An 11,923-nucleotide genomic window follows, 5' to 3' on the forward strand; every position below is an offset into this window, starting at 1 on the left:
TAAAATCAGTCATGCTCAATTTTATTCAACATAAAACTTCTTTAACAATACGCAGCGGATAAAATATTTCAACATCTGTAATTCATCAAAATTAACATTTATTCAACAATTCAAACATCCCGTCCCGATGTTACATCTATCAGAGCATGACCCTCTAACCACACTAGACTTCAAGCACTAGCTTCTATTCGACTCACTGCTCGTTACCTGAAAAATATAGCTGTAAGGGTGAGTTCCTCAATCGATATAACAAATATTATAAATTATCATGTTATGTTAAGTAATTCTACACGTTAATCACCCTAATTATATCATGCATTAGGCAACGGCACAGTCAACTCAATTATCATATTCAAACACAACGTAAAGGCAACTCAATAACAACATAAAATGCAACTCAATGAGACTCGACTCTTCATGCATGTGGTACCATTTGGAGCAAAACTCCCAACTTAAAATCATTGCCAGTTTAGTGGGCATCAAGGCATAAGCCTTCAACTTTCAACTTAAAATTTTGCCAATCCAGGCCAACGTGGTGTGAGCAAAAGCCCCATAATTTTGCCAATCCAGGCCAACGTGGTGTGAGACGAAGCTCCGACTTAATGCATATGGATGTATATGACACGTACGACTTGAAACTTTAACAACATAATAGCAACAGCAACACAACAGCTTTTCAACCAAAACAACTTAAATCAACTTTGGCTCATCAGCCTACAACTCAGTATTTTTCAACAAAGCAACTTAAAATCAACTTTTCAACATAATTGCATCAACGTTTCACAACCATAAACCTAATAAATTCATTCATCACAATTAACTATGATAGGCCAGCTACCAATTGCATTCACAACATAAAATCAACTATTTTTCCATACTGCAAAGACTCTGCTCAACTGGAGGGAGTCGGCGCAAAGGCCCCTTGCGTCGACGCATGGGGTCGACGCTTAACTCACGGGTCGGCGCCAAAATGCCTTGCGTCGACGCATGCAGTCGGCGCATGCCCCACGGGTCAGCGCACGCCGACCCTATGGTCGACCGCTCGCGCGCAGACTCAGATTTTTCTGAGTTATTCCAAGTTCCGTCAGCTTCACGCAGATCGGGTTTTCCGGCCGCTTCCGCATCTAAAACCCTTTCTAAGAAAACCTAATTTGTCTTTAATTTAGTAGTGCCGAATCAAGTTTTTAATTGTGATCCGTGCTATAGTCTAACATTTACGACTCACACAACTATCAATTCAATTTGCAGTTTTTAACACGGTTTATTCAACGTCAATTTCATCATATACAGTCCCAATTAGGGTTAAATCAACGGCTTATCACTACCCATGACATGTTAATCTATAATACCCATTAACCGACGATAAACCCCCCTTACCTGAGATAATCCGGCAATTCTCTAAGCTTTAGCTTTTCCGTTCCTCAACCGTGCTTTTCGGCTCTTTGCCCTTTTTCCTCTTCTCTGCAGCTTCTCTGAGTTTCACGTGAAATTTCTTTGTTAAGAATGAAACCCTTTTCTTTATTCCCACTTATATATATATTCCAATTATTATTATTCCAAAATAATAATAATAATAATAATAATAATAATAATCCAATAATCCAATTTATTTAATTAAATTAATAATTATATTATCAACTTAATTAAATAATTCTTTTTTCTTTATTTGGGGTGTTACAACTCTCCCCCACTAAAAGAGTTTTCGTCCTCGAAAACATACCTCAAGCAAATAACTCCGGATAGGACTCTTTCATCTGACTCTCCAGCTCCCAAGTCACATTGCCACCTGCTGGTCCTCCCCAAGCTACCTTCACTAAGGCAATCTCTTTACCCCGCAACTGCTTCAACTCTCGATCCTCAATCCTCATAGGCGATGTTTCAACAGTCAGGTTATCTCTCACCTGTACATCATCTACTTGGACCACATGCGACGGATCATGAATGTACCTCCTCAACTGAGACACATGAAAAACCTCATGCAAATTCGCAAGTGACGGCGGTAAAGCGATACGATAGGCTACTTCTCCTATCCTCTCCAAAATCTGATAAGGACCAATAAATCGCGGTGTCAACTTCTTCGACTTCAAAGCTCGACCAACACCAGTTATCGGAGTGACACGAAGAAACACATGATCCCCCTCTTGGAACTCAAGTGACTTCCTCCTCTTATCATGATAACTCTTCTGACGACTCTGAGCAATTCTCATCTTCTCCTGAATCATCTTAATCTTTTCCGTAGTTTGTTGAATAATCTCCGGTCCAATCACAGCACTCTCACCGGACTCATACCAACATAACGGTGTCCGACATCTCCTACCATACAAAGCTTCAAACGGTGCCATACCAATACTCGAATGAAAACTATTGTTGTAGGTAAACTCAATCAAAGGCAAATAACAATCCCAAGCACCTCCCTTTTCCAAAACACAAGCTCTCAAAAGATCCTCTAATGACTGAATCGTCCTCTCAGTCTGACCATCAGTCTGCGGATGATATGCAGAACTCAATCTCAACTTAGTTCCCAAAGCCTTCTGCAAACCTTCCCAGAATTTCGATGTAAACCTAGGATCTCTGTCCGAAACAATACTCGACGGAATACCATGCAGACTTACAATCTTCTCAATATACAACTCAGCCAATTTCTCTAACGGATAATCCATTCTGATCGGAATGAAATGAGCCGACTTCGTCAATCTATCAACAATCACCCAAATAGCCTCAAAATTCTTACTTGTTCTCGGTAAACCAGAAACAAAGTCCATACTGATACTATCCCACTTCCACTCTGGAATAGCCAACGGTTGCATTAGCCCAGACGGCTTCTGATGCTCAATCTTCGACTTCTGACAAGTCAAACAGGAATACACAAAACTTGCAATTTCTCTTTTCATTCCCGGCCACCAAAATAACCTTTTCAAATCATGATACATCTTCGTAGCTCCAGGGTGAATACTCAACCCACTACGATGTCCTTCCTCAAGAATACTCTTCTTAAGTTCTGTAACATCCGGAACACACACCCGACTACCAATTTTCAAAATACCAGTCTCATCAATTCTGAATTCGCCACCTTGACCTTGACTCACTAGAGTCAACTTATCAACCAAAAGCACATCCGATTTCTGACCCTCTCTGATCTCATCCAGAATACCACTTGTTAACTTCAACATTCCCAATTTAACACTATTGTGAGTACTCTCACACACCAAACTCAAATCTCTAAACTGTTCAATTAAATCCAACTCCTTAACCATTAGCATAGATATATGCAATGATTTCCGACTCAACGCATCAGCCACTACATTTGCTTTACCCGGATGGTAATTCAAACCAAAGTCATAATCCTTCAGAAACTCTAACCATCTCCTCTGTCTCATATTCAGCTCTTTCTGATCAAACAAATACTTTAAACTTTTATGGTCACTGAAAACTTCAAATCTTGACCCATACAAGTAATGTCTCCATAACTTCAGAACAAACACCACAGCCGCCAACTCTAAATCGTGCGTCGGATAATTCCTCTCATGAATCCTCAGCTGTCTTGAAGCATAAGCTATAACCTGCTTATTCTGCATCAACACGCCACCCAAACCCAACAATGAAGCATCACAGTAAACTTCAAATGGTTCCGACGAACTCGGTAATGTCAGAATAGGAGCAGTAGTTAACCTTCTCTTTAACTCTTGGAAACCTTCTTCACATTTTGAGTCCCAAACAAATGTTTGCCCCTTTCTAGTCAACATCGTCAACGGTAACGCCAACTTAGAAAACCCTTCAATGAACTTCCTATAATAACCAGCCAAACCAAGAAAACTCCGAATCTCAGCAACAGACTTCGGGGCTTCCCACTTAGATACCGCTTCTATCTTAGAAGGATCAACAGCAACACCACCTCTTGAAATCACATGACCAAGAAAACTTACCTCTTCTAACCAAAATTCACACTTGGACAATTTAGCAAATAATTTCTTTCCTCGTAGAACTTCCAAAACCACTCTCAAATGCTCAGCATGCTCTTCTTCCGATTTCGAATACACCAAAATATCATCAATAAATACCACAACAAACTTGTCTAGGTATGGATGGAAAATCCTATTCATATACTCCATAAATACTCCAGGTGCATTAGTTACACCAAAAGGCATTACAGAATACTCATAATGTCCATACCTTGTCCTGAAAGCAGTCTTCTGAATATCCTCAGTCTTCACACGTATCTGATGATACCCAGATCTCAAATCTATCTTGCTGAACACACTTGCACCAACCAACTGATCCATCAAATCATCAATCCTCGGCAAAGGATACCGATTCTTGATCGTCACTTTATTCAGTTGCCGGTAGTCCACACACAACCTCATAGTACCTTCTTTCTTCTTAACCAATAGCACTGGTGCACCCCACGGTGACACACTCGGACGAATAAATTTCTTATCCAACAGATCTTCCAACTGACTCTTCAATTCAGTTAACTCAACAGCAGACATACGGTACGGAGCCATCGATATCGGTCTAGTACCAGGTACCAAATCAATCGAGAACTCCACTTCGCGTTCTGGTGGTAATTCATTCACCTCTTCAGGAAACACATCAGGAAAATCACGCACCACGGCTAGATCACAAATCACCATCTTATCCTTGGCCTCTAAAGTTGCTAACAGCATAAACAACTCTGCCCCATCAGCTACTTCTTCATTCACTTGTCTCGCTGATAGAAACAAACTCTTTCCTTCCTCACTCTCAGGAAATATCACAGTCTTATCAAAACAATTGATAGAAACTCGGTTAAACACCAACCAGTTCATACCCAGAATAACATCAATCTGCACTAGTGGAAGGCACACTAGGTCCATCCCAAAGTCTCTACCAAAAATACTCAAAGGACAATTTAAACAAACCGAAGTAGTAGTCAATGAACCCTTCGCAGGAGTATCAATTACCATACTTCCAAACATCTCAGATACCTCTAACTTAAGTTTCACAGCACAATCCAAAGATATAAAGGAATGAGTCGCACCTGTGTCAATAATAGCTACAAGAGGAAAGCCATTAATATAACACGTACCTCGGATCAAACGATCATCTGCAGAAGTCTCAGAACCCGATAAAGCAAAGACCTTGCCTCCTGACTGATTCCCTTTCTTCGGCTTCTGACACTGGCTTCCAATATGCCCTTCTTCGCCACAATTAAAACAAATCACTTCCTTGTGCTTGCAATCAGCTATTGCATGCCCAGTCTTACCACAACGAAAACACCTCTTCACTTCAGCAGTACATACATTACTCTTATGACCAGCCTGACCACATTTGAAGCAAACTATACCAGTAGGAGCACCTCCCCTACTAGTCCTCTGAGCCGGAGCAGCTACTTGCTTCCCTTTTCCAGCTGGAACATCATACGGCTTGCCACGGTTTTGATGTTGCTTGCCTCTGCGATCACTGACAATCTTGTAATGAGCATTATTGTCCTCTTCAAATATCCTGCAGCTATCAACCAACTCAGTAAAAATGCGTATCTTCTGATACCCAACAGCCTTCTTAATTTCAGAGCGCAATCCATTTTCAAACTTGATGCACTTTGAAAATTCAGCACCAGCACCAGTGTAATGAGGATAAAATTTGGACAACTCCACAAATTTCGCAGCATAATCCGTGACAGACATGTTTCCTTGCTTCAGCTCAAGGAATTCAATCTCCTTCTTACCACGGACATCCTCTGGATAATACTTCCTCAGAAATTCCCTACGGAATACATCCCAAGTAACGACTTCACCTGCCGCGGTCAACCTCTCGTGAGTCTCTAGCCACCAGTCATCAGCTTCGACTGCTAGCATGTGAGTACCATACCGAACCTTCTGAGCTGGAGTACAATCCATAACACGGAAGATTCTCTCAATCTCTTTCAACCATCCCAAGGCTGCATCTGGATCATGCTTTCCTTTAAACACCGGCGGGTTCTCTCTCTGAAAAGTCGCCAAGCTACATGATCCAGCATCCCCACCAGCATTTGGCAAGTTCTGCACAGCTTGTGCCATTGCTTGCATTGCGGCAGCCATTGCAGCGTCATTCCTTCCAGCCATTTCAACTTAACAATACAACACAACTTAAAAGTTAGACTAGTAACAATTACACAATTGTTAGACAGAACGACACGACAACTGGCCGGACGGACCGACCTGCTCTAATACCACTAATGTAACACCCTTCTAAAATACCCCAATGTTTAATAATAAAATAACAACAATTAAATCATACATATCAGAGTAATCATACATCTCAAGGGTGTCACATAACAACTTCTTCACAAAAGTCAACGTAAAATCAGTCATGCTCAATTTTATTCAACATAAAACTTCTTTAACAATACGCAGCGGATAAAATATTTCAACATCTGTAATTCATCAAAATTAACATTTATTCAACAATTCAAACATCCCGTCCCGATGTTACATCTATCAGAGCATGACCCTCTAACCACACTAGACTTCAAGCACTAGCTTCTATTCGACTCACTGCTCGTTACCTGAAAAATATAGCTGTAAGGGTGAGTTCCTCAATCGATATAACAAATATTATAAATTATCATGTTATGTTAAGTAATTCTACACGTTAATCACCCTAATTATATCATGCATTAGGCAACGGCACAGTCAACTCAATTATCATATTCAAACACAACGTAAAGGCAACTCAATAACAACATAAAATGCAACTCAATGAGACTCGACTCTTCATGCATGTGGTACCATTTTGAGCAAAACTCCCAACTTAAAATCATTGCCAGTTTAGTGGGCATCAAGGCATAAGCCTTCAACTTTCAACTTAAAATTTTGCCAATCCAGGCCAACGTGGTGTGAGCAAAAGCCCCATAATTTTGCCAATCCAGGCCAACGTGGTGTGAGACGAAGCTCCGACTTAATGCATATGGATGTATATGACACGTACGACTTGAAACTTTAACAACATAATAGCAACAGCAACACAACAGCTTTTCAACCAAAACAACTTAAATCAACTTTGGCTCATCAGCCTACAACTCAGTATTTTTCAACAAAGCAACTTAAAATCAACTTTTCAACATAATTGCATCAACGTTTCACAACCATAAACCTAATAAATTCATTCATCACAATTAACTATGATAGGCCAGCTACCAATTGCATTCACAACATAAAATCAACTATTTTTCCATACTGCAAAGACTCTGCTCAACTGGAGGGAGTCGGCGCAAAGGCCCCTTGCGTCGACGCATGGGGTCGACGCTTAACTCACGGGTCGGCGCCAAAATGCCTTGCGTCGACGCATGCAGTCGGCGCATGCCCCACGGGTCAGCGCACGCCGACCCTATGGTCGACCGCTCGCGCGCAGACTCAGATTTTTCTGAGTTATTCCAAGTTCCGTCAGCTTCACGCAGATCGGGTTTTCCGGCCGCTTCCGCATCTAAAACCCTTTCTAAGAAAACCTAATTTGTCTTTAATTTAGTAGTGCCGAATCAAGTTTTTAATTGTGATCCGTGCTATAGTCTAACATTTACGACTCACACAACTATCAATTCAATTTGCAGTTTTTAACACGGTTTATTCAACGTCAATTTCATCATATACAGTCCCAATTAGGGTTAAATCAACGGCTTATCACTACCCATGACATGTTAATCTATAATACCCATTAACCGACGATAAACCCCCCTTACCTGAGATAATCCGGCAATTCTCTAAGCTTTAGCTTTTCCGTTCCTCAACCGTGCTTTTCGGCTCTTTGCCCTTTTTCCTCTTCTCTGCAGCTTCTCTGAGTTTCACGTGAAATTTCTTTGTTAAGAATGAAACCCTTTTCTTTATTCCCACTTATATATATATTCCAATTATTATTATTCCAAAATAATAATAATAATAATAATAATAATAATCCAATAATCCAATTTATTTAATTAAATTAATAATTATATTATCAACTTAATTAAATAATTCTTTTTTCTTTATTTGGGGTGTTACAATAGGCATTTCCTATCCTTATGGGGGTAAAACTGTCCTTACTATTGAGAAGTAAGTAGTTTTATCCTTTGGATGTAAAAGGGTCATCGTAGGGTCATCGATTGGTCATTGAAGGCAACAGTTGTGAGGATACCTTAGCATTCGAAGGGACCATCATCATTTAACCGTAGGCTACACCAAAGGGTCATCGAGGGACAAAGGCAACATTCGAGGGACTATGATGATTTAACCGAAGGGTCTTTGCTAAGTGTATCCCCATATTCGCGGGACATGACCATAATACCGTAATCGTAGGGTAACAAAGAGAGGTCCAATATCACTTATTTAAAGGCAAAGTTTTACAATTAATTAGATAGCCGTAATCAATTAGGTAATTAAGTCCACATTAAAATCGATTAAATAATTAGGATGAATCTCCACGTTAAAATCAATTGGGTAATTTAGGATGAATCTCCACAAGGGTATCCCACAAATAAAGTGGAGTACCTAGCCAGCTACTTGTTCATGGGGATATGCGAACCTTTACAACATTCAGCACACAGGTCAGGATACCAAATCAGGGTGTAATCGAAGATTACACCGCAAAAAGAAACACAGCATTAAGAATGTCAGGCAAAATAGCGCAAGATTAACATAGAACCGATCAGGTAAGCATAGAACGGAACAACCAAAATATTAGCGACTGTCACGTTCGCCTCTGCCTCGCCTAGCGATGTGCTAGCGAGCGACTGCGGGTTTTGAATTTCAGAACAGTACGACTTCAACCTGCTGCATGCTCGCTTAGCGATGTGCTAGCGAGCGGCTGCGGGTTTTGAATTTCAGAACAGTACGACTTCAACCTGCTGCATGGCTTATGGCATCCAATACATAATTACATGGTTCAGCATTCACAATATTCAGGCACACTTAAATTCACATGCAAAACCTCAAATATGTTTATGAATTCGATTATAATATCACATGCAAATTAAGAACATAAAGCGGTAATAGTAACGCAAACCTGTTTGCAATCGAATCGCAACCTTGGATTGGCCAGTCGGATTGAGTTGGGCGGAGGTGGCTTTGATGCGAATGAGTTTCCTTCAGGGTTTCCTTTAGGATTGCTTCGAATCCTCTGAGTTAGCCTTCAGGGTTTGCTGCGCCTTCTCTCTATCTCCCCTCTTCGTTTCCTTTCTGTTTTCCTTTTCCTGAATGAAGCTTGGCTATTTATAATGCTCCTTTTGTGACCTAATGGGCTTAGAATGAAGCCCAGAATTTTCTGATATCCGCAAGCTTCGCTAAGCGAGCGGTCTAGCGAGGGGTTCGCTAGGCGAAGGATTTGCTCGCCTAGCGAGCAAGCCAGTTTGGGCCATTTTCTGGATTTGGACATCTGTGTGCTGGGCCTTTGTTCTTTTAGGGTCAATGCCTTGAAAAATAAGTTGGGGTGCCTTAAGATTGTCTCGAAAGATTAACGGGCAAATTTTGGGGTATGACAGTGTGTATGCTAACCCTTTTTGTGCATACCTAAAGCACGGGTTGTGAATTCCATAAGCCTTTCCCGAGCTGGGGTTATACCCAGTTTTACCTGTAATCGCTTGCCAGAAATCAACAGCAGAAAAAGTGTCCGGAGGGGATCCGGGTCCAGATACCGGGAGTTTCAGAATACTCCCCAGTTCTGCAACCGATAACTCATGATCTTCATCAAACATGCGGAAAGTAATTTGCCCATAAAATTCCAACTCCGACCCTGTCCACCTTCTCCGCATCTTGAACTCAACCGTACTCAAAAATTCAAGGGTTATCCGAGCGAAGCTCGGTGCCTCAAATTGCATGTATTCCAACATACCAATGTTATGGAACATGCGGTGCACCTCTTCTTTCAAGCCTAACTCATCCAGGGTGGCATCACACATATATCTGGTCGGAATAAGCTTACGTTTGGCTAGAATGACATACCTTTCTTGATGCTCCGGTTAGTCAAACAAAATGCCATGATTGTTTGTAGAGCGTCTAACCCGTTGTTTTGGTCGAGAAGACGTGGCTACCTCTTTCACCTTGCTTGCACGCTTTAGAGGCATAATGTACCTGACAAAAATTTCTCAAAATCCCACTAAAAGGTTAGTGAAAACTACAACCGTCACTATGTAGAGGACGGCGAGGGGAACACTTTTTGTGAAGATGAGTGGATGTGAAAGTAAGTGGAACTAGGAGAAAATTGAAGCTTAGTTTGATGGAAGTTAGGTTAACAATGGAGGAAGAGGTAGAAAGAGGTTTCCAAAATCAGAAAAAGGGGGAATGAGTGGTGTGGAAGAGATATAATAGCACGTGGGGCCCACTATTGAAAATACCCAAAATCAAAAATTTTGAAATTTTTACCCGTTACAAACAACACGGACGTGTTCCTGCACACGGGCACCCGTGTTAATTTTCTGTTTTAATTAACACGGTCGTGTGTCAGCACACGGGTACCCGTGTTAACTCACTATTTTAATTAACACGGCCGTGTTCCTGCACACGGGCACCCGTGTTTATTTTCTGTTTTAAATAACACGGTTGTGTGTCAGCACACGGGTGGCCGTGTGGATGCCCCTGTTTTTCACATTCTCTGAATTCGGCAATGCTTCTTTGGTCTGGCATCCTGTCACTGCGACGTGATTATGATTATGGTAGCCTTTCTCCTTACCTGCAACAACATTTCACACCCATACAGAAAAGAAATGAAAAAACAAAATAAGTTAGCAATCGAACACGTGAGTTGCCTCCCACGAAGCGCTTCGTTTAACGTCGCATGGCTCGACGTTTGCCCACCTCATTAGGCGAGGCGCATATGGTCAATCAAACTCGGTTGTTGGTCTCTGTAATATGGCTTCAGCCTTTGGCCATTCACCTTGAATATATCTCCATTGTCTTGGTTCTTAATATCTATTGCTCCGTGTGGAAAAACCTTATGCACGACAAATGGCCCGGACCATCTGGACTTTAATTTCCCAGGAAACAACTTGAGCCGCGAATTGAACAACAATACCAGTTGTTCTTCCCAGAAATCCTTCCTGGTGATTCTCTGATCATGCCACTTCCGTGTTTGCTCCTTGTACATCTTCGCATTCTCATATGCCTGATTACGAAATTCTTCTAACTCGTGAAGTTGAAGAATTCGGGATTCACCGGCTTTTGCAAGATCACAATTTAAGAACTTGGATGCCCAAAAGGCTTTGTGCTCCAATTCCAACGGAAGATGACAAGCCTTACCATAAATCAGCTGATATGGAGACATGCCAATTGGTGTTTTGAAAGCAATTCGATACGCCCATAGCGCGTCATCCAATTTGATTGCCCAATCTTTCCGTGAAGCACTGACTGTTTTTTCCAAAATCTTTTTAATTTGCCGATTAGACACTTCAACTTGCCCACTCGTCTGGGGATGATATGGTGTGGAAATCTTGTGCTTCACATTATATTTCTTTAATAAGTTCTCCATGAGCTTATTCAAGAAATGTGTTCCTTCATCATTGATAAGTGCTCGAGGCACACCAAACCTGGAGAAGATATTTTGTTTAAGGAAGCTTACCACTGCCCTAGCGTCATTAGAGGGGAGAGCTACGGCTTCCACCCATTTGGAGACGTAGTCCACAGCCACCAGAATATAATTTTTCCCAAATGAGGGTGGAAATGGTCCCGTAAAGTCTATTCCCCAAACATCAAATAATTCCACTTCAAGCATGCCCTTTTGAGGCATCTGATTCTTTCTAGAGATATTTCCTGTCCGTTGGCATCTGTCACATTCCTTCACCACGACTTGGGCATCCTTAAACAATGTGGGCCAGTACAACCCGGATTGGAGGACTTTTGCGGCTGTCCTGTCTCCACTAAAGTGTCCCTCATAATCTGAGTCATGACAAGCTTTTAAGACTTCATTTTGTTCTTCCTCAGGGACACATCGACGAATTAGTCCG

Source organism: Lathyrus oleraceus, chromosome 1 (assembly GCF_024323335.1).
Source record: "Lathyrus oleraceus cultivar Zhongwan6 chromosome 1, CAAS_Psat_ZW6_1.0, whole genome shotgun sequence".
In the NCBI taxonomy this organism is placed as follows: Eukaryota; Viridiplantae; Streptophyta; class Magnoliopsida; order Fabales; family Fabaceae; genus Lathyrus; species Lathyrus oleraceus.